This window comes from Canis lupus, chromosome 27 (genome assembly GCF_003254725.2).
Source record: "Canis lupus dingo isolate Sandy chromosome 27, ASM325472v2, whole genome shotgun sequence".
In the NCBI taxonomy this organism is placed as follows: domain Eukaryota; kingdom Metazoa; phylum Chordata; class Mammalia; order Carnivora; family Canidae; genus Canis; species Canis lupus.
The window spans coordinates 24,964,918-24,984,830 of NC_064269.1; positions in this window are offsets into that span (position 1 = coordinate 24,964,918).

Genomic DNA, 19,913 nt, shown 5'->3' on the forward strand with positions numbered 1-19,913 from the left:
AAATATATTATCTTGCACAAGAGAGATTTTTTCAAATGCCATATATTTACCCAGAACTGCTAGGCTAAGTTTTTGTTGCTCCATTTGCACCCAAACATTTCTCTCAGTAGGTGGTAGGGTGTTTGTTTTAGTAAGTATAATAGGAATTACATCTAAATCCCCATTCTGGTGTATCCAACCTCACCTTTTCCAATCTCATTGGTATTTTACAACTTGTATTAGAGTTCGCCTGTAAAACAGAACCAATCCTGTAAAACAGAACACAGACACACATACATGTACACATATATATTTATTATGAAGAACTGACTCAAGTCATTGTGGAAGCTGAGAAGTCTACTATTTGCAGGTTAGGGAGCTGGGAAAGCCAGTCCAAGCCTAAAGTCTTTAGAATGAAGGGAGCTGATGGTGTAAATTCCAGTCTAAGGGCAGGAGAAGATCAATGTTTCAGTTTAAGCAGGCATACAGGAAGAAAAGGGGCAAAGTCTTTTTCTTCCTCCCTTTTTGTTCTGTTCAGGCTCCAGGTGAATTGCATTATACTTACTCACATTGGGGAGAGCTATCTATTGAGTCCACCAGAAATGCTAATCTCATCTTGAAACACCATCACAGACACACTCACAAATAATGTTTAATTTGGGTACCTTGTGGTGCAGTCTTCAAGTTGACAAATAAAGTTAACTATTATGCAACTAAATTTTTTTTCTCTGTTTCTTGTCCTTACTATTTTACCACTCCGATTACAAGTCTAGGTAATATGTATATAATTGTAGAATTCTAGAACTGGAAAGACCCTCAAATTCTCAAGCATAATTCTTTGATTTTAGAAGAGAGAAACATGTGGCCCAGAAAGATTAGGTGACTTTGTAATAGCTGTGGGTAGAATTAGATATGGTGTATGTACATAATGACATTTAGAAAAAAAAAGAATATATTATGCCAGATAACGTAGGCCTTTAGTCTCCACTGGGTCCCGTAAAATAGATTGCTTTACAAAGTGCACAAAGAATTTCTTTGAACATTGCCCTGTAGTAAGATACAAGATTGCTTCTGTATGTTTTTACAGAAAAGAACAAAGATATTCGGGTATGGAAGAGCTCAGAATTTCTTAGATTTTGGACTTTGAGTTTGGGAATACAGAGTTATCTTGATAAACTTTTTTTTTGTGTGTGTTCCATGGACACTGTATAATGTAAAAGTCTGTTTCATGGTACACTAGTAGGAGTCGTGGGTAGACACAGTCACTGAACACAGCTTTATCTCCACTAACACACAAACAGCTGGCCAGTCCTGAAAAGGGTGAGCCTGCAAATACTGTGTGAATTGGGACTGTCTGTGTATTTTCATAGCTTTATTTTTCTACCCACCTTAGTGGTTCAGCTGTAAAAGATGACCTTTTATTTGTATTTGGTGCCTGCTCTTAAATGCTTTAAAATCTAATGAGAAGGCAAATCATATAAATCTAATAGTCAGATAAAAAAAAAAAGTGAAAATTCAAGCCAGCTTGTAATAGTTCTTGATGTATTGATAAATGAAGTTTGTAGATACTGGCATAAAATCACAAAGGGAAAGATGACTGGCCTGGAATGTTGTGGAGAGAAAATAAACACTTATGAAAAGGATGAGATTGTGAAGATGGGCAAGATCTGGATAGGCAAAGGCAGTAACAGAATTTCAAACTGGTGAGGGAGCAGAAGGCCAGCTGAGGACAAAGCACAAGCTGACACCTGCAAACTCCTCCCACTCCAACTCCTGGGTGGGATATGTGTGACATTCCTCCAGGAAACTTCCAACTATCTTAATGTTAATGCTTTGCTAGAGGGAAAAGCAAGCTTCAGTTGATTACAGTAAGGCCTCCAGTATCCTGAGGGTCTTCTGTAACATAGGAAAATCCTTTTGGACACCTCCCTTTTTCCTTACCTCCCCAAACCCCATAGTATATAATCACATGCTTCTCACAACCCCAGAGCAGCTCTTCCTGCCCACAGGTCCCGTCCCTGTGCTTTAATAAAACTACCTTTTTGCAACAAATATGTCTCAAGAAATCTTTCTTGCCCTTGCCTACATTCAAAAACTACATCAAAAAGAAGGGGTTTACATGAATGAAGCAAGCACAAGAAAGGTAGGGGCAAAGAGTAGAATGATTTTCTGGAGGCATTTTTATGGGGATATAAGTCTGAGAATCAAGGTTGGTGAGACTGTGGTGCATCCTATTTGCTAGGCTATGGATTTTAGATAACACATAGATGTAACTAGGAGTCTTTTAAACTGCGGATGATGCATTTAAAAGAGTTCTTACAGAGGTTTATAGGTCAGTGGTACACAAGTTGGATGAGTGAGTATTGCAGGCAAAGAGAATGATAAAAAAATCAGAAGCAGAATTGAGATAGTAGCAAAAACGGAAATTGGATTCTAAAGGCACACAAAGAAATGGGCAGAATTTAGTACTAATTAGATGGCATAAATTCACTAATGGTTCATTCTTTCTACCTATAAGCTAGGATTTTCTTAACTTAAAGATGAATATTTATCATGTGTAAGTTTAATAATTATTCTTTTCAGTGTAAAAATATTAACCTATTTTTTGGTAAGATCTTATTTATTTATTTGACAGAACAAGAGAGCACAAGCAGGGAGAGTGGCAGACAGAGGGAGAGGGAGTAGCAGTCTTCCCACTGAGCAGGGGACCCATACGGGACTCACTCCCAGGACCCTGGCATCACACACTGAGCCAAAGTTAGGCACTCAACCACTGAGCCACCCAGGCTTCCCATCACCTAAGCATTTTTTAAAAGTTCATTAAGGTTTTTCTAGGCAGATCTTGAATATGAATAAAGTGATGTAAATTGCTTAACTTCTACATGCTTCAAATTGCTCCTTTGAAAATGGAAATAGAGGGAGGGGCAAGATGATGGAAGAGTAGGGGTCCTTAACTCACCTGGCTCCACAAACTTACCTGGATAACTTTCAAAACATCCTGAACACGTACAAATTCGACTTGAGATTTAAAGAGAGATCAGCTGGAATGCTACAGAGAGAAAAGTTTTCACTTCTAACAAGGTAGGAAGGCAAAAAATAAATAAATGAAAGAATAACGTGGGTAAGGGGCACCAAGAGTAGCCAGGCTAAAGTGGAGTGGCAAGAGCCTCCAGGGCAGGAAAGCCCAGCCCTGGAGAAGTGGGAACTTTAAAAATCCCCACTGGAGTTTTCCCTGATGGAAAAGTGTTTAGCAGGGAAAATGAGCAGACTCGCAGGTCAGGCAGTGAAGCCTCAAGATTCCCAGAGTCACTTTAAGAGGAGGGGTGCCCTGGGGAAGCTCACTGCAAACCACGGTCCGATATATCGGTGAAGGGCTGAAGCATTGCAGCCCTCCGGGGTATTTGGGAGAAGCCACTTGGTTAAGTGGGCCCGCTCCTGACCCCGTTCCTTTCGGGAGAGGCGGTTCTTGGGAGTGCAGGGTCCAGCAGCACAGGGCCCTGGATCCCAAGGCGCCCAAGTGGACAAAGCCTATGATCCTGCATTCCCCTGGGACAGGCGGGAGCAGGGAGGGCACAGGACAGTGAGGACTCTCCTGCTACTGGGTGCCCCCAAGCAGTGCAGATCAGTGCACCCATGCTGCCCCGAGAGCACCTAGGCCAGGGCGGACTGGGAGACTACAGGTAGCTACTAGCAGGGAGCTGACTCCCTAGCTGGAGACCTGGCCGCCGCCACTGTGGTTGTTTCTCTTTGTTTCACCTTGTGCCTGGGAGAGGCGGGGCAGCCAGGGAACAGAGGCCTCACGGGGTAAACAGCTCCCACTGAGCCCGGCACCCAGAGGGGGCCAGGGCATCTCCCCCAGGTGCTCACACCTGAGAATCAGTACAGCTGCCCCTCCCCCAGAAGACCAGCTGGAAGGACAGGGGAAGAGCAAGTTCTTGACCAAGCAGCACTGGAGCTCCAGGACTGAGGGAAAATAGTGTATAGAACTAGAAGGTTCCCCTTCCCTTTTTTTTTCTATTATGACCCATTTTTATATCAGACTAAAAATTCACAATATTTTTTCTCTTTTCCCATCTTAACTACAATATTTTACCAGCTCTTCATTTTTAAGTGTTTTCCTTTTTGACTTTCATATTTCTACAATTACATGTCTTAGATGTATTTTTCACTTCTGGATTCCCTTCAAAGTATTTAATTTAATTTTGAGACATGGGTGTTTTTTCCCCCTCATTTTGTTTTACCATGGTGGAAGTTATTACTTCTGAAACATGACCAACATACACCCAGACCCAAGTGGAACACCGTGTTGATTCATTCTGTGGGATTATATTATCTCTTCCTTCCCATTCTGCCTCCCTCTTTTGTCTTGATTATGTTTTGGTGGTCAACGTTGGGGCTTTCTATAAGTATTGCTGGTTTATATAAATTTGGGATTGAGCGTCTTGTAACATACAGAACAAAATACATTCAGAACCAAGAGGATCACCTTCTAGGATCCCTCAGGTAGACTACATTCTCTCTCCACTACCACTTCTTCACCACCACCACTGCTTTTTTCTCTTTTTCCTCTTTTATTTATTTTTTTTCTCTTTTTCTTTTTTCTTCTTTTTTGGCTTTTTTGGCTTCTTGGCTTCTTGGCTTCTTATTTTTACTACTTTGTTTTAAAATTTGTTTTTCACTGTAGTGGTCCTTTTATTTTGTTCTCTTCTTCTTTTTCTTTTATTTTCTGGTCTCTGACCTCTTTGGAATCATCTACAGTGTATTTTACTTAGGCCATGGTTGATATTTTTGACTCAGCCTGCTCATACAGCCACTCTGCACTGGACAAAATGACCAGAAGAAAGAATTCACCACAAAAGAAAAAACCAGAAACATTACTCTCTGCCACAGAGTTACAGAATTTGGATTTCAATTCACTGTCAGAAATTCAATTCAGAAGTACAATTATAAAGCTACTAGTGGCTCTGGAAAAAAGCATAAAGCACTCTAGAGACTTTGTTACTGCAGAATTGAGATCTAATCAGGCCAAAATTAAAAATAGATTCAATGAGATGCAATCTAAACTGGATGTTCTAACTGCTAAGGTTAATGAGGTATAAGAAAGAGTGAGTGACATAGAAGATAAGTTGATGGCAAGGAAGGAAGCTGAGGAAAATAGAGAAAAACAATTAAGAACCCATGAGGAAAGGCTTAGGGAAATAAAGAATAGCTTGAGAAGGAAGAATATACGTCTAATTGGGATTCCAGAAGAGGCTGAGAGAGACAGAGGACCACAAAATATATTTGAACAAATCATAACTGAGAACTTCCCAAATCTGGGTAAGGAAACAAGCATTCAGATGCAAAAGATAGAGAAGACCCCCCACCCCCCAAAAATCAATAAAAACCATTCAACACCTCTTCATTTAATAGTTAAACTTGCAAATTTCAAAGATAAAGAGAAAATTCTTAAGCAGCACAATACAAGAGATTCTTAACTTATATGGGGAGAAATATTAGATTAACAGCAGTCCTCTCCTCAGAGACCTGGCAGGCCAGAAAGGGCTGGCAGGATACATTCAAGGTACTAAATGAGAAGAACATGCAGCCAGGAATACTATATCCAGCAAAGCTCTCATTCAGAATAGAAGGAGAGATAAAGAGCTTCTAGGATAGGCAGAAACTGAAAGAATATGTGACCACCAAAGCAGCTCTGCAAGAAATATTAAGGGGAATCCTGTAAAAGAAAGAAGGAGCCCAAAGAAATAATCCACAAAAACAGGGACTGACTAGGTAATACGATGAACTAAATTCATATCTTTCAATAGTTACTCTGAATGTGAATGGGCTAACTGAATCCATCAAAAGATGCAGGTATCAGACTAGATAAAAAAGCAAGACCCATGTATTTTCTGTCTACAAGAGACTCATTTTAGACCTAAGGACACCTCCAGCCTGAAAATGAAGGGGTGGAGAACCATTTACCATTCAAATGGTCCTCAAAAGAAAGCTGGGGTAGCAACCCTCATATCAGATAAATTAAAGTCTATACCAAAGACTGTAGTAAGAGATGAAGAGGGAGACTATATCATATTAAAAGGTCTATCCAACAAGAAGACCTAACAATCATGAATATTTATACCTCTGATATGGGAGCTGCCAAGTATGTCAATCAATTAATAACCAAAGTAAAGAGATAGATAATAATACACTAATAGTAGGAGACTTCAACACAGCACTTTCTGCAATGACAGATATTCTAAGCAGAACATCACCAAAGAAACAAGGGCCTTAAATGATACACTGGACCAAATAGGTTTCACAGATATATACAAAACTTTCCATCCTAATGCAATGGAATACATGTTCTTCTCAAGTGCACATGGAACTTTCTCCAGAATAGACCACATACTGGGTCACAAATCAGGTCTCATCTGATACCAAGAAATGGGGTTTACCCATTGCATATTTTCAGACTAAAATGCTTTGAAACTTGAACTCAATCACAAGAAGAAATTTGGAAGAACTCAAACACATGGAGGTTAAAGAGGATCTTACTAAAAGATGAATGGGTCAACCAGGAAATTAGCGAAGAATTAAAAAGATTCATGGAAACTAATGAAAATGAAGACACAACTGTTCAAAATCTCTGGGATACAGCAAAAGTGATCTTAAGAGGGCAATACATTGTAGTACAAGCCTCCCTCAAAATAATTGCAAAAAACTCAAATACACAAGCTAACCTCACACCTAAAGGAACTGGAGAAAGAACAGCAAATAAATCCTACACCCAGCAGAAGAAGAGAGATAATAAAGATTCAAGCAGAACTCAATGAAATAGAGACCAGAAGAACTATAGAACAGATCAACAAAACTAGGAGTTGGTTCTTTGAAAGAATTAATAAGATAGATAAATCCCTAGCCAGCCTTATTAAAAACAAAAGGGAAAATACTCAAATAAATAAAATCACAAATGAAAGAGGAATGATCACAACCAATTCCAAGGAAATACAAATTATTTTAAAAATATATTATGAGCAGCTATATGCCAACAAATTAGGCAATCTAGAAGAAATGGAGGCATTTCTGGAAAACCACAAATTACCAAAACTGGAGTAGGAAGAAATAGAAAGCCTGAACAGGCCAATAACCAGGAAGGAAATTGAAGCAGTCATCAAAAACTTCCCAAGACACAAAAGTCTAGGGCCAGATGGCTTCCCAGGGGAATTCTATCAAATGTTTAAAGAAGAAATAATACCTATTCTACTAAAGCTGTTTCCAAGGATAGAAAGGATGGAATACTTCCAAACATGTTTTATGAGGCCAGCATTACCTTGATTCCAAAACCAGGGAAAGACCCCACCAAAAAAGTGAATTATAGACCAATATCCCTGATGAACACGGATGCAAAAATTCTCAACAAGGTACTAGCCAATAGGATCCAACAATACATTAAGAAGATTATTCACCATGACCAAGTGGTATTTATACCCAGGATGCAAGGTTGGTTCAACACTTGTAAAACAATCAACATGATAGATCACATCAACAAGAGAAGAAACAAGAACCATATGATACTCTCAATAGATGCAGAGAAAGCATTTGACAAAATACAGCATCCATTCCTGATTAAAAGTCTTCAGAGTGTAGGGATAGAGGGAAAATTCCTCAATATCTTAAAAGCCATTTATGAAAAGTGCACAGCAAATATCATTCTCAATGGGGAAACACTGGCAGCCTTCCCCCTAAGATCAGAAAAATGACAGGGATGTCCACTCTCATCACTGTTATTCAACATAGTACTAGAAGTCCTAGCCTCAGCAATCAGACAACAAAATGAAATAAAAAAAGGTTCAAATTGGCAAAGAAGAAGTCAAACTCTCCCTCTTCACAGGTTCTCACTTGAGATGATACTGTATATAGAAAACCCAAAAGACTCCACCCCAAGATTACTAGAACTCATACAGCAATTCAGCAATGTGGCAGGATACAAAAATCAAAGAACAGAAATCAGTGGCATTTCTATACATTAACTATGAGACTTAAGAAAGAGAAATTAAGGAATCAATCCCACTTACGATTACATCCAAAACCATAAGATACCTAGGAATAAACATAACCAAAGAGGTAAAGGATCTATACTCTAAAAACTACAGAACACTTCTGAAAGAAATTGAGGAAGACACAAAAAGACGGAAAAACATTCTATGCTCATGGATTGGAAGAATAAATATTGTGAAAATGTCAATGCTATCCAGGGCAATTTACATGTTCAATGCAATCTCTATCAAAATACCATGGACTTTCTTCATGGAGTTGGAATAAATAAACTTAAGATTTGTGTGGAATCAGAATACTGAAAAAGAAAACCAATGCCAGGGGCATCACAGCCAGATTTCAAGCTGTATTACAGAGCTGTCATCATTAAGACAGTATGGTACTGGCACAAAAAACAGACACATAGATCAATGGAACAGAATAGAGAACCCAGAAATGGGCCCTCTACTCTGTGGTCAACTAATATTCACAAAGCAGGAAAGAATGTCCACTGGAAAAAGGACAGTCTCTTCAATAAATGGTGCTGGGAAAATTGGAAAGCCACGTGCAGAAGAATGAAACTAGACCATACACAAAGATAAACTCAATATGGTTGAAAGATTTAAATGTGAGATAAGAATCAATCAAAATCCTAGAGGAGAACACAGGCAACACACCCTTTTTGAACTTGGCCACAGTTACTAATTGCAAGGTACATCTATGAAGGCAAAAGAAACAAAAGGAAAAATGAACTATTGGGACTTAATCAGGATAAAAGCTTCTGCACAGCAAAAAAACAGCCAACAAAACTAAAAGACAACTACAGAATGGGAGAAGATATTTGCAAATGACCTATCAGATGGAGGGCTCTTATCCAAGATCTATAATGATTTTACTAAACTCAATACTCAAGAAACCAAAATCCAGTTATGAAATGGGCAGAAGACATGAACAGCAATTTCATCAAAGAAGACCTACACATGGCCAACAGCACATGAGAAAATGCTCCGCATCACTTGCCATCAGGGAAATACAAATCAAAACCACAGTGAGATACCACCTCACACCAGTGAGAATGGCAAAAATTACCAAGACAGGAAATAACAAATGTTGGAGACGGTGTGGAGAAAGGGGAACCCTCTCGCACTGTTGGTGGGAATGTGAACTAGTACAGCCACTCCAGAAAACTGTGTGGAGGTTCCTCAAAGAGTTAAAAATAGAACTACCCTACGACCCAGCAATTGCACTGCTGGGTATTTACCTCAACAATACATATGTAATGAAACACCAGGACACCTGCACCCCAATGTTTATAGCAGCAATGTCCACAATAGCCAAACTGTGGAAGGAGCCACAATGTCCTTTGATAAATGAATAAAGAAGATGTGGTCTATATGTACGATGGAATATTACTCAGCCATCAGAATGGATGAATACCCACATTTTCTTTGATGTGGATGGAACTGGAGGGTATTATGCTGAGTGAAGAAAGTCAATCAGAGAAGGACAATCATCATATAGTTTCACTCATACGGGGAATATAAGAAATGGTGAAAGGGATTATAAGGGAAAGGAGGGGAACTGAGTGGGAAAAATTAAGGTGACAAACCATGAGAGACTCTTAACTCTGGGAAACGAACAAAGGATTGTGGAAGGGCAGGTGAGTGGTGGATTGGGGTAACTGGGTGACAGGCACTGAGGAGGGCACTTGATGGGATGAGCACTGGGTGTTATACTATATGTTGGCAAATCGAACTTCAATAAAAACAAATGAAAATTTAAAAACATGGAAATAATACAATGTAGTAAATCAGAACTGTTGTAAAGATTAAGTGAATTAAAACATGTTTAAATGCCATACGTGGTATCTCAGTAAATGTTAGGTCCCCATCTCCTACTCTTTCTCCTCCTTATACCTAATGCATCTGAAATATCTTGTTTTGAAATCATGGAAACTATTGTTGTATACCAACATGTCCATTTCTCTTCAAAACTCTCTCTCTCTCTCTAAATATATATATGTATATATATATATATATATATATATATATATATATATATATAGGCGGGCCAAGTGAGAGGGAGAGAGAAATCTCATAATCCTGAGCCGAATTCAAGAGTCAGAAACTTAACCAACTGAGCCACCCAGGTGCCCCTAAAACTATATTTTTTAAATGATTAAATATCAACACATGGAGTTTTGATATTCCAATCAGGCCATGATCAGTCCTTTTTGAATCACCTCTAAGATACATCCCATATGAAGGGAGATTTTTTTAAGATTGATTGATTGATTGATTGATTTTGAAAGATTCTATTTATTTGAGAGAGAGAGAGAGAGAGAAAGAGTGAGAGGGAGGGACAAGGGGAGGAGAGAGAAAGTTTAGCAGACTCCTCCCTGAGTTCGGAGCTTGATGCTCAGGGCTCTGCTGAATCTCACTACCCTAAGATCATGACCCTGAACCAAAACCAAGAGTTGAATGCTTAACCGACTGCACCCAGAGGCCCTGAAGGGAGATACATTCTAAACACCACTGATTATGTCTTTATTCAATACTTTATTCCTTTGCCTTCTGTGACGCCATACTATGGATTTTCATTCCCTCTCTTGGGTCAAGCCTTTTCCAACTCTCTTACATACTCATTCTTTTCTATGGGTATTCATAGCTCATTCCTAGGCACTGTTCTCTCTTTCCTGTGTTTTTATCCCCTAAGCAATTTTTTCTTTGTCACCATCTGTGACTTCCAAATATATATCATGCCCAAATCTCTTCACTGAGTTCTAGATACAAATAGATAAATCCCTGTCTAGATGATATTTCTACATGGATGCCTCAAGGGCACCTCAAATCCACACATCTAAAAACAAAACTCAGGTCCTTAGACTGAAATTGCTGGGCTTCTAGTGTCTGCTGTCTTTAAGAATAGCACCTTCTGTTATTTAGTCAGAACCTATGAGTTACCCTCAACACCCACATTTCCCTCTTGTCTTGTTTCAAATTCATCTCCAAATCCTGAAAATTTTATTCCCTCAGTTTTTCTTTTTTTTAAAAAAATATTTATTTATTCATGAGAAACACAAGAGACGAGAGAGAGAGAGAGGCAGAGACATAGGCAGAGGGAGAAGCAGGCTCCACGCAGGGAGCCTGACATGGGACTTGATCCCGGGTCTGCAGGATCAGGCCCTGGGCTGAAGGCAGTGCTAAACCACTGAGCCACCCGGGCTGTCCTCCCTCAGTGTTTCTTAAATCAACCTTCTTCTCTTTATCTCTATTCCAAGCACCCCAGCAGACTTAATGATTTTCCTGAATATCCTTTGGCTCCCTCCAATTTATTTTCTTTCTTTTTAAAATTTACTTTTCATTTTACAACATGAATAAACATATTTTGGAAAGTCAGATAATAGCTTAAAACAGTAAGTAAGGAAATAAATATGTAAATAAACAGACACAAAAATAGTCCTCACTGCTCCATCTCTTGTTTCCTATTCCACAGAGGCAGTCTCTTTCAGTTCATTTTTGTTGTTCCCTTAGGGAGTTACTCCATAAATCTAAATAATGTGCTTCTGTTGCCTTTTCTTGATCTTAAAAAAGTTATGTATTGTATTCTTTCTAATAAAATGAAAGTTTTATTATCTTATACCGCTATCTTACCCCACTCTTAAGCAATATCATTTATGTATGTTTTTTGTTAAATTAGAATCTATTTATTTTATTTTATTTATTTTATTTTTTTACTATTTATTTTATTAAGAATATGGATTTAATTATCAAGATGTTTCTTTTCTTAAAAAAGATTTATTTGTTTGTTTGAGAGAGAGAGAGAGCAAGTGAACATGTGCTTGCATGCAGGGGTGTGGGGAGAGAGAGAGGTAGAGAATCTCAGGCCGACTCCACTGAGCACATGACCTGAGCTGAATTCAGGAGTCAGATGCTTAATGAACTGAGCCACCCAGGTGCCCTAAAATGTCTCTTTTCTTACACAATGTTTTGTTTTATTCTGAGTTCATTAGTGCCTTTGTTTTACATTCTATAAATGTAAAAATTTACATTTACATTTACATTCTTCTGAATACTTACTAATATTTCAGTCCCAAACTAACACAAGTATCTATTCTCAACACATTCAAACATTCTGGGCTGGTCTCTCAGTTTCATCCTGGGACAACTCCTTTCTCAGGTCCTCTACTTTCCTGCTCCAACATAGATCGGTTGCTCTCTTTTCCCCTCTTTTTCAGCAATTTATATGACTCATTTTTTCCTCCTCCCTTAGCATACCAATTATACTTATTTATAAACAATCTTTCGTGGCTACCCCAGAGATTGCAGTAACTGTTTTAGTCAGTTGAAGTCCACCTCCAAATAATGCTATACTGCATTAATTATTAATGCTATACTGCTTCATATTTAGTGCAACGACCTTATAGTAGAATATTTCTAATTCCTTCCTCCTGACCCTTATCACATTGCTGTCACTCATTTCACTTAACCATGTGCTATAATTACTCTGTATTACTATGATATATCAATATTATCAATAATTTTTGGTATTTATCTTTCTTGGTGTTCCCTGAACCTCCTGGATTTATAGTTTGATGTCTGTCATTATTTTTGAAAAATTCTCAGCTGTTCCTACTTTTTTTTTCTTCCAAGATTTTATTTAAATTCAAGTTAGTTAACATATAGTGTAATATTAATTTCAGGAGTAGAATTTAGTGATTCATCACTTAAATATAATACCTAGTACTCATCACAAGTGCCCTCCTTAATGCCCATCACCCATTTAGCTCATCCCACCACCGCTCCCCCCCAGCAACCTTCAGTTTGTTCTCTATAGTCAAGAGTCAAGAGAATTTGCCTTCCTTTCTGTTTTTATCTTATTTTATTTTTATTTTTCCTTCCTTTCCTTTATGTTCATCTGTTTTGTTTCTTAAATTCCACTTATGCATGAAATCATATAGTATTTGTCTTTCTCAGACTTACTTATTTTGCTTAGCACAGTATCCTCTGGTTTCATCCACATCATGAATCTTGCAAATGGCAAGATTTCCTTTCTTTTGATGGCTGAGCAATATATATATATATATATATATAGAGAGAGAGAGAGAGAGATATTGAGATATATATATCTCACTGTGATATATATATATATATATATATATATATATATATATATATAAAACCTCCTCTTATCCATTCATCAGTTGATGGACATTTGGGGTCTCCAGAATTTGGCTATAGTTGATATTCTGTTATAAACATTGGGGTGCAAGTGTCCCTTCGAATCATTTTTTTAATCCTTTGGATAAATACCTAGTAGTGCAATTGCTGGGTCACAGGGTAGTTCTATTTTTAACTTTTTGAGGAACCTCCATATTGTTTTCCAGAGTGGGTACACCAGTTTGCATTCCTACCAACAATGACAGAGGGTTCCCCTTTCTCCACATCCTTGCCAACATCGGTTGTTTCCTGTGTTGTTAATTTTAATCATTCTGACTTAGGTGAGGTGATATCTCATCATGGTTTTGATTTGTATTTCCCTGATGATGAGTGACATTGAGCATCTTTTCATGTATCTGTTAGCTATTTGTATGTCTTCTTTGGAGAAATGTCTGTTCATGTTCTTTGTCCATTTCTTAACTGGATTATGTATTTTGGGGGTGTTGAGTTTGGTAAGTTTTTTTTTTAAGGTTTTATTTATTTATTCATGACAGACACAGAGAGAGAGAGAGAGGCTGAGACACAGGCAGAGAAAGAAGCAGGTCCATGCAGGGAGCCTGATATGGGACTTGATCCCGGGTCTCCAGGATCACACTCTGGGCGAAGGTGGTGCCAAACCACTGAGCCACCCAGGGATTCTCCGGTAAGTTCTTTATAGATTTTGGATACTAGCCCTTTATCTAATATATCATTTACAAATATCTTCTCCCATTCCATAGGTTGCCTTTTAGTTTTATTGTTTTTTTTTTTTTTATTGGTTGTTTCCTTACTGTGCAAAAGCTTTTTATCTTGATGAAGTCCCAATGGTTCATTTTTGCTTTTGTTTCCCTTGCTTCCAGTGACAGGTCTAGTAAGAAGTTGCTATGACTGATGTCAAAGAGGTCTCTGCCTGTATTTTCCTCTAGGATTTTGATAGATTTCTGTTTCATATTTGGATATGTTATCCATTTTGAATTTATTTTTGTGTATACTGTAAGAAACTGGTTCAGTTTCATTCTTCTGTATGTTGCTGTCTAATTTTCCAACACCATTTGTTGAGGAAACTCTCCTTTTTCCATTAGATATTCTTTCTTGCTTTGTCAAAGACTAGTTAACCATAGAGTTGTGGGTCCATTTCTAGGTTCTTTATTCTGTTCTGTTGATTTATGTGTCTGTTTTTGTGCTAATACCATATTGTCTTTGTACATATGATTACAACTTTGATTATAACTGTATTACAACTTTTTAATACAGCTTGAAGTCTGGAACTGTGATGCCTTCAGCTTTGGTTTTCTTTTTCAACATTACTTTGGCTAATTCAGGGTCTTTTCTGGTTCCATACAAATTTTAGGATTATTTGTTCTAGCTGTGTGAAAAAAACTGGTGTTATTTTGATAGGGATTACATTGAACTAGTAGATTGCTTTGTGTAACAGACATTTTAACAATATTTGTTCTTCCAATCCATGAGCATGGAATGTTTTTCCATTTCTTTGTGTCTTCTTCAATTTCTTTCATAAGTGTTCTGTAGTTTTCAGCTTTCAGAACTTTTATCTCTTTGGTTGGATTTATTTCTGGATATCTTATGGGTTTTGTTGCATTTGTAAATGGGATCCATTCATTGATTTTTTTTTCTGCTGCTTCATTATCAATGTATAGAAATGTAACAGATTTCTGTATGTTCATTTTATATCCTGTGACTTTGCTGAATTCCTGTATCAATTTTTTGGTGGACTTTTGGGTTTTATTTTTTTTAAAGATTAATTTAATGTAATTTATTTATTTGAGAGAGAGAGCATGAGTGGGGAAAAGGTGTAGAGGGAGAAGGAGAAGCAGACTCCCTGCTGAGCAGGGAGCCTGATGTGGGACTCAATTCCAGGATCCCAAGATCATGACCTAAGCCAAAGTCAGATGCTTAACTAACTGAGCCACTCCGATATCCCTGGGTTTTCTATATAGAGTATTATATCATCTCTGAAGAGTGAAAGTTTGACTCCTTCCTTGCCAATTTGGAAGTCTTTTGTTTCTTTTTGTTGTCTCATTGCTGAGGCTAGGACTTCCAGTACTATGTTGAATAACAGTGGTGAGAGTGGATATCCCTGTCATGTTCCTGACATTAGGGAAAAAGCTCTCAGTTTTTCCCCTATTGGGGATATTATCAACTATCATTACTTTAAATATTTTTTCTGTTTCTTTCTCTCTTTCTTTTACTTCTGATATTTCAATTACGTGCATATTATACCTTTTGAAATTGTTCCACACTTTAATTTGGGGCATTTCTATTGACATATATTCAAGCTTGCTGATGTTTTTCTCAGCCATATCCAGTCACTGATAAACTCTTCAAAGTAATTCATTTCCATTATAGTGATTTTTTTCCTAGTGCTTCAATTTGATATTTTATTAGAGCTTCCATCTCTCACCTTATTAGCAATCTGTTCTTGCATGTTGTCTGCTTTTTTCATTAAATCCTTTACAGCTTAATCAGAGTGATTTTAAATTCCCTGGTTAATAATTCCAACACTTGGGTCATATGTTCTTTGCTATGGCTGATTCTAAAACTTTGTCTCTTCAGCCTGTTTTTCCCCCTTTTGTCTTGTTGTATGTCTTATCAGTTTGTGTTGAAAGCCAGATGTGATGTATTGAATAATAGAAACAGAAGTAGGGAGGCCTGTAATATGCATTTGGCTGGGAGTTCAGCTGTATTTAATGTTTGCAGTATCTAAAAGTGCTGGAGGCTTCAAATTTCTTGAATGTTATTGTTTTTCTCTTATTATTGACTTTGGGCTTCCATAAATACTTCTCAGAGAGAATCTATGCTTTGTAACTCATTTAGATGTTCTATTGGAGTGTTGTTGGTGTGGTGGGAAGATGTGGGAAAGAAAAAATGTCCTATTATCTTATGAAATTTCAACCTTTCAATGGGCCTGTGTCCCTGGGATGGGATATGCACCTCCACAAGTATATCATAGTTTTTTTTTTTTTTTTTTCCCAGCTTAGGTGAGACAGGAAGGCTATTGGGGTTGAACTGAGAGAAATGCCTTTCCTTCAGGTAGAATAAGATTATGATAAGGCCTTTTCCCCTGGAAAATAGGAGAATTCTTTGGACATGTTTCACAATGGTTGCTGTTTTTCAATCCGTGTTACCAAGAGGATGATCTTTCTTAGTTTTTCATGCTGAAAACCTTGTGGGATTTCTGGAGATAAAACTCATAATAGTATGGAGGCCCATCTGACTCCCAGGAACTTCTCTTCCCTATGCTAGTTCACCCTCAGCTTCCAGCAATTCTACTTTTACAATTTCAAACTATCATTGAGCTGTTCCTACCAATTTATGGCTCCAGCATCTCTTGCTCCAGACAAACAGGTCTGAGCCCTCCCTGTGGATTTTCCTATCTCCAGACTGGAGCTGGTAGTTTGCTTTATGACCTCAATTCTTTGATAAGTACAAGAAAAGCTGTTGATTTTCAGTTTGTTCAGCTTTCTTGTAAGAATGGGAGTTACAACTTCCAAGTTTGTCTGAGTTGAAACTGAAAGTAATTAGTTGCTCTTTGACCTGAGGCACAGCTGTCTCCTTACGAATTCCCTCTCTGCTGCATGAAAACCCTGAATTTCTGGATTCCTAGCTCCCTCTTTTTGGTAAAGCTATTATTTTATTGGAGTTCCCAGTATCTTCCCGGTGCATGGGAATAAACTTCTTCAGACTTTGCATTTAAACATGTCTTATATTTTACATTCACAATCAAATCATACTTGAGCTGAGTGTGGAATTCCAGATTGGGAAAATTTTTTTGCTAAAAATTTTGATGATCTACCTCCATTTTCTTCTAGTTTCCAATATTGCTTTTGATGAGTCTTAAATCATTATCATTTCCACTTCTTTGTATATGTGTGTTTTTTAAAAAATCTTTCACCTTTTTTCTTTTCTAAAACTTCACTGTTATTTACCTTGGTATGGGCCTTTTAAATTCATTTTATTGAGCCCTTAATATACTCTTTAATTTTAGGATTTTTTTTAGTATGATTTTGAAAAGTTTCCACTTTCTGTTTTTCCCCCCTTTGGATTCTGTTAATTGGATGTTTATTTTTGTCTTTGAGTCTATAATTTATTATCTTAAAAAAAAAACCCTCTTATCATATTAGCCTACTTTCTGGGATACTTCGTCAATTTTGTATTTCAATTCTTCTATGAATTATGTATTTGTATGTTTCCCATAGTTTTATATTAAAGGGCTTTATTTTTATTTATCTGAATATTCCTTTTGTTCTGGCTTCATGGATTGCCTCTTATTTCGCTGAAAGTTATTAATCACAGCACTTACTGAAGATTCCTTTTGCTTTCTCTATTATCTTTCCCTCCTCTGGGTTTTCTTGTGTGTATTTCTTGTTTGTTTGTTGTTTTGTCTCTGTGTTCATGTTGGAGATTCTTTTCAAATATCTGGACATCCTGGCTCTCTACTCATATAGGAGAATGAAGCTCAAAAGAAAGGATAGAAGCTCTATGTGAATAGCTCTTGTCTACTGGTGGTCTTTCCCGTAGGGTGTTGGTCACAGATACGGCTCTCTGATTGGAGAGCTGCATGTACCTTCTTACTAGTGCTGTTCAATGTCTCTAGAGAGGTAACCTTGTGTTTTAAACCAATTTGGGGGACAAGATCTAGAGGCTTCACTGCTCCTTTTATTTTAATTTTTTTACAGTCTTTTTTTTATTTATTTATGATACAGAGAGAGAGAGAGAGGCAGAGACACAGGCAGAGGGAGAGGGAGAAGCAGGCTCCATGCACCGGGAGCCCGACGCGGGACTCGATCCCAGGTCTCCAGGATCGCGCCCTGGGCCAAAGGCAGGCGCCAAACCGCTGCGCCACCCAGGGATCCCTCACTGCTCCTTTTAAAGACTTTCAAACAAACCTCTTATTTGGTTTCATCTATCACTTCCACCTCTGGGAGTACCAGATGTCTCTAATTTCTGAGCCATTCAAGATTACTGTAGTGCAAATTAGCTTGATTCTCCTTTACTTCTGTCTATACTCTCCCACTCTGTGCCAACAAACAGACAGACAAACAGACACACACACACACCGTCACTTGAAGGCTCAGAGTTTTCTACATTTTGGTAAACCAGTTATCACTTGTTCAATTGCTTACCTGAGTGTAAATTTTTGGACACCATATGTCTTCTTTCGTATCTCTTCCTTTTCTTTTGTCCTTTTGAGTATATGCTTCTTTTATTCCTTTATTGTCCTTTTAGCGGACTCACAAGAGGGAGTGGAAATAAGCATTTATTCAGATAAACTATATTTATATCTCTTTTCATTCTACAAGTCTATTTGCTTTGGTGTTGTAACTGACTATAAAAAAGCCATATTTTAATGCTTTTGTCTCTCCATTTTAAGCCATTTTGACAAGAAAACGAGAGGAGACTGAAGAGAGGATGACTTTTAAATTTTTTTTTACCTCAAATCTCTTACAATTCTATTTAATCTTTTAATGAGAGGTTTCTATGTGACTATTAACATTTGTCTTCACACCCATTAGCGTCCAAGTTGGCTTGTATATTGCTTGTGTCCCATTTACCCTGATCATCTTTCTAATTCTTGGTCTCTCTAGACTTCTCAAAGAGGGTTTCTCTTTTTCCTCTCTTCTCCATGGCTTCCAATCTGTGGTCCCTTGTACTGGCTTCCACTACAATGCTGATGTCACAAAAGTGCCCCCATCAAGTTTACTTACAGCATAAAATCACTTTGCACGTCATGTTTACTGGTTCAGAAAACAAACATTTACAGAATTTTAAAACTTGTTTAGTTCCTGAGCAAACCCTATTGTGTACTCAGATTCAGACATAGAAAATAATACCTAAGCTACCTACTAAAAGTCATTTAGATCAAAAGCCCAGGCTTGCTCTTTGATATACAAGACCAAATATTCTTACTGCCCAGTTGTTAAGAAAAAGTTGCACATAAAAAATGCTAGCAATACAACACATCTGAGTGTCTTATTTGATGGAGCCGGCAAATACTATAGACATTCAGAGCAGGAGGTCAAAGGGAATTGGAGCATAAACCACAACATTCACTGAATTCCTATCCCATGAAGCCTATTTTAGGTGGTTTGGGAACACAGTGAGGGAGAAATTTCTAGCCACTTGGGTTGGCCTTTAATGATGCATTGGATGTGTATGGAAATACGTCCCATTCAAGAAGAAGGTAGACCCCAAAATACAGTGCCAAAAATCATTCCTGTGTGACTTGGAAAGGCGACGGCAAGGCCTGTCTACATTTGGTGTTCATGCTAAGGAAAAGCAGGGAATGAGGTTGGATTGTAGGGTAAAGGAAGAGCCAACAAAGGTAAGAGAACTTTAGTTTTCAGAATAAGGAAAAATAACACATTGCATCACACAAGTCTCTCAATGTAGGAAACGACTTTGATGCATTTCTATGTTAAATGAGGATACATTTACATAGCCCCTTCAGAACTGTAGTGTCTTATTTTTGTTTGTTGTTTATTTATTTGCTCTGTGAGTATCTCTTTTACTTGGGGAAGAAGAGAGAAATTGGTATGGTTTGTGTTCTATTCATATTGTAGGAAAAAGGACAGCAAGTGATTTATCCATAGCCCTGGCAACAAGATCCTTCGCCTTTCCGGACGGAAGAGGGTAGATTGGTTGTTTTGCAGGAGTCCAGCTGATCTTCATTTCAGACCGTCTTTACTAGACTCCAACATG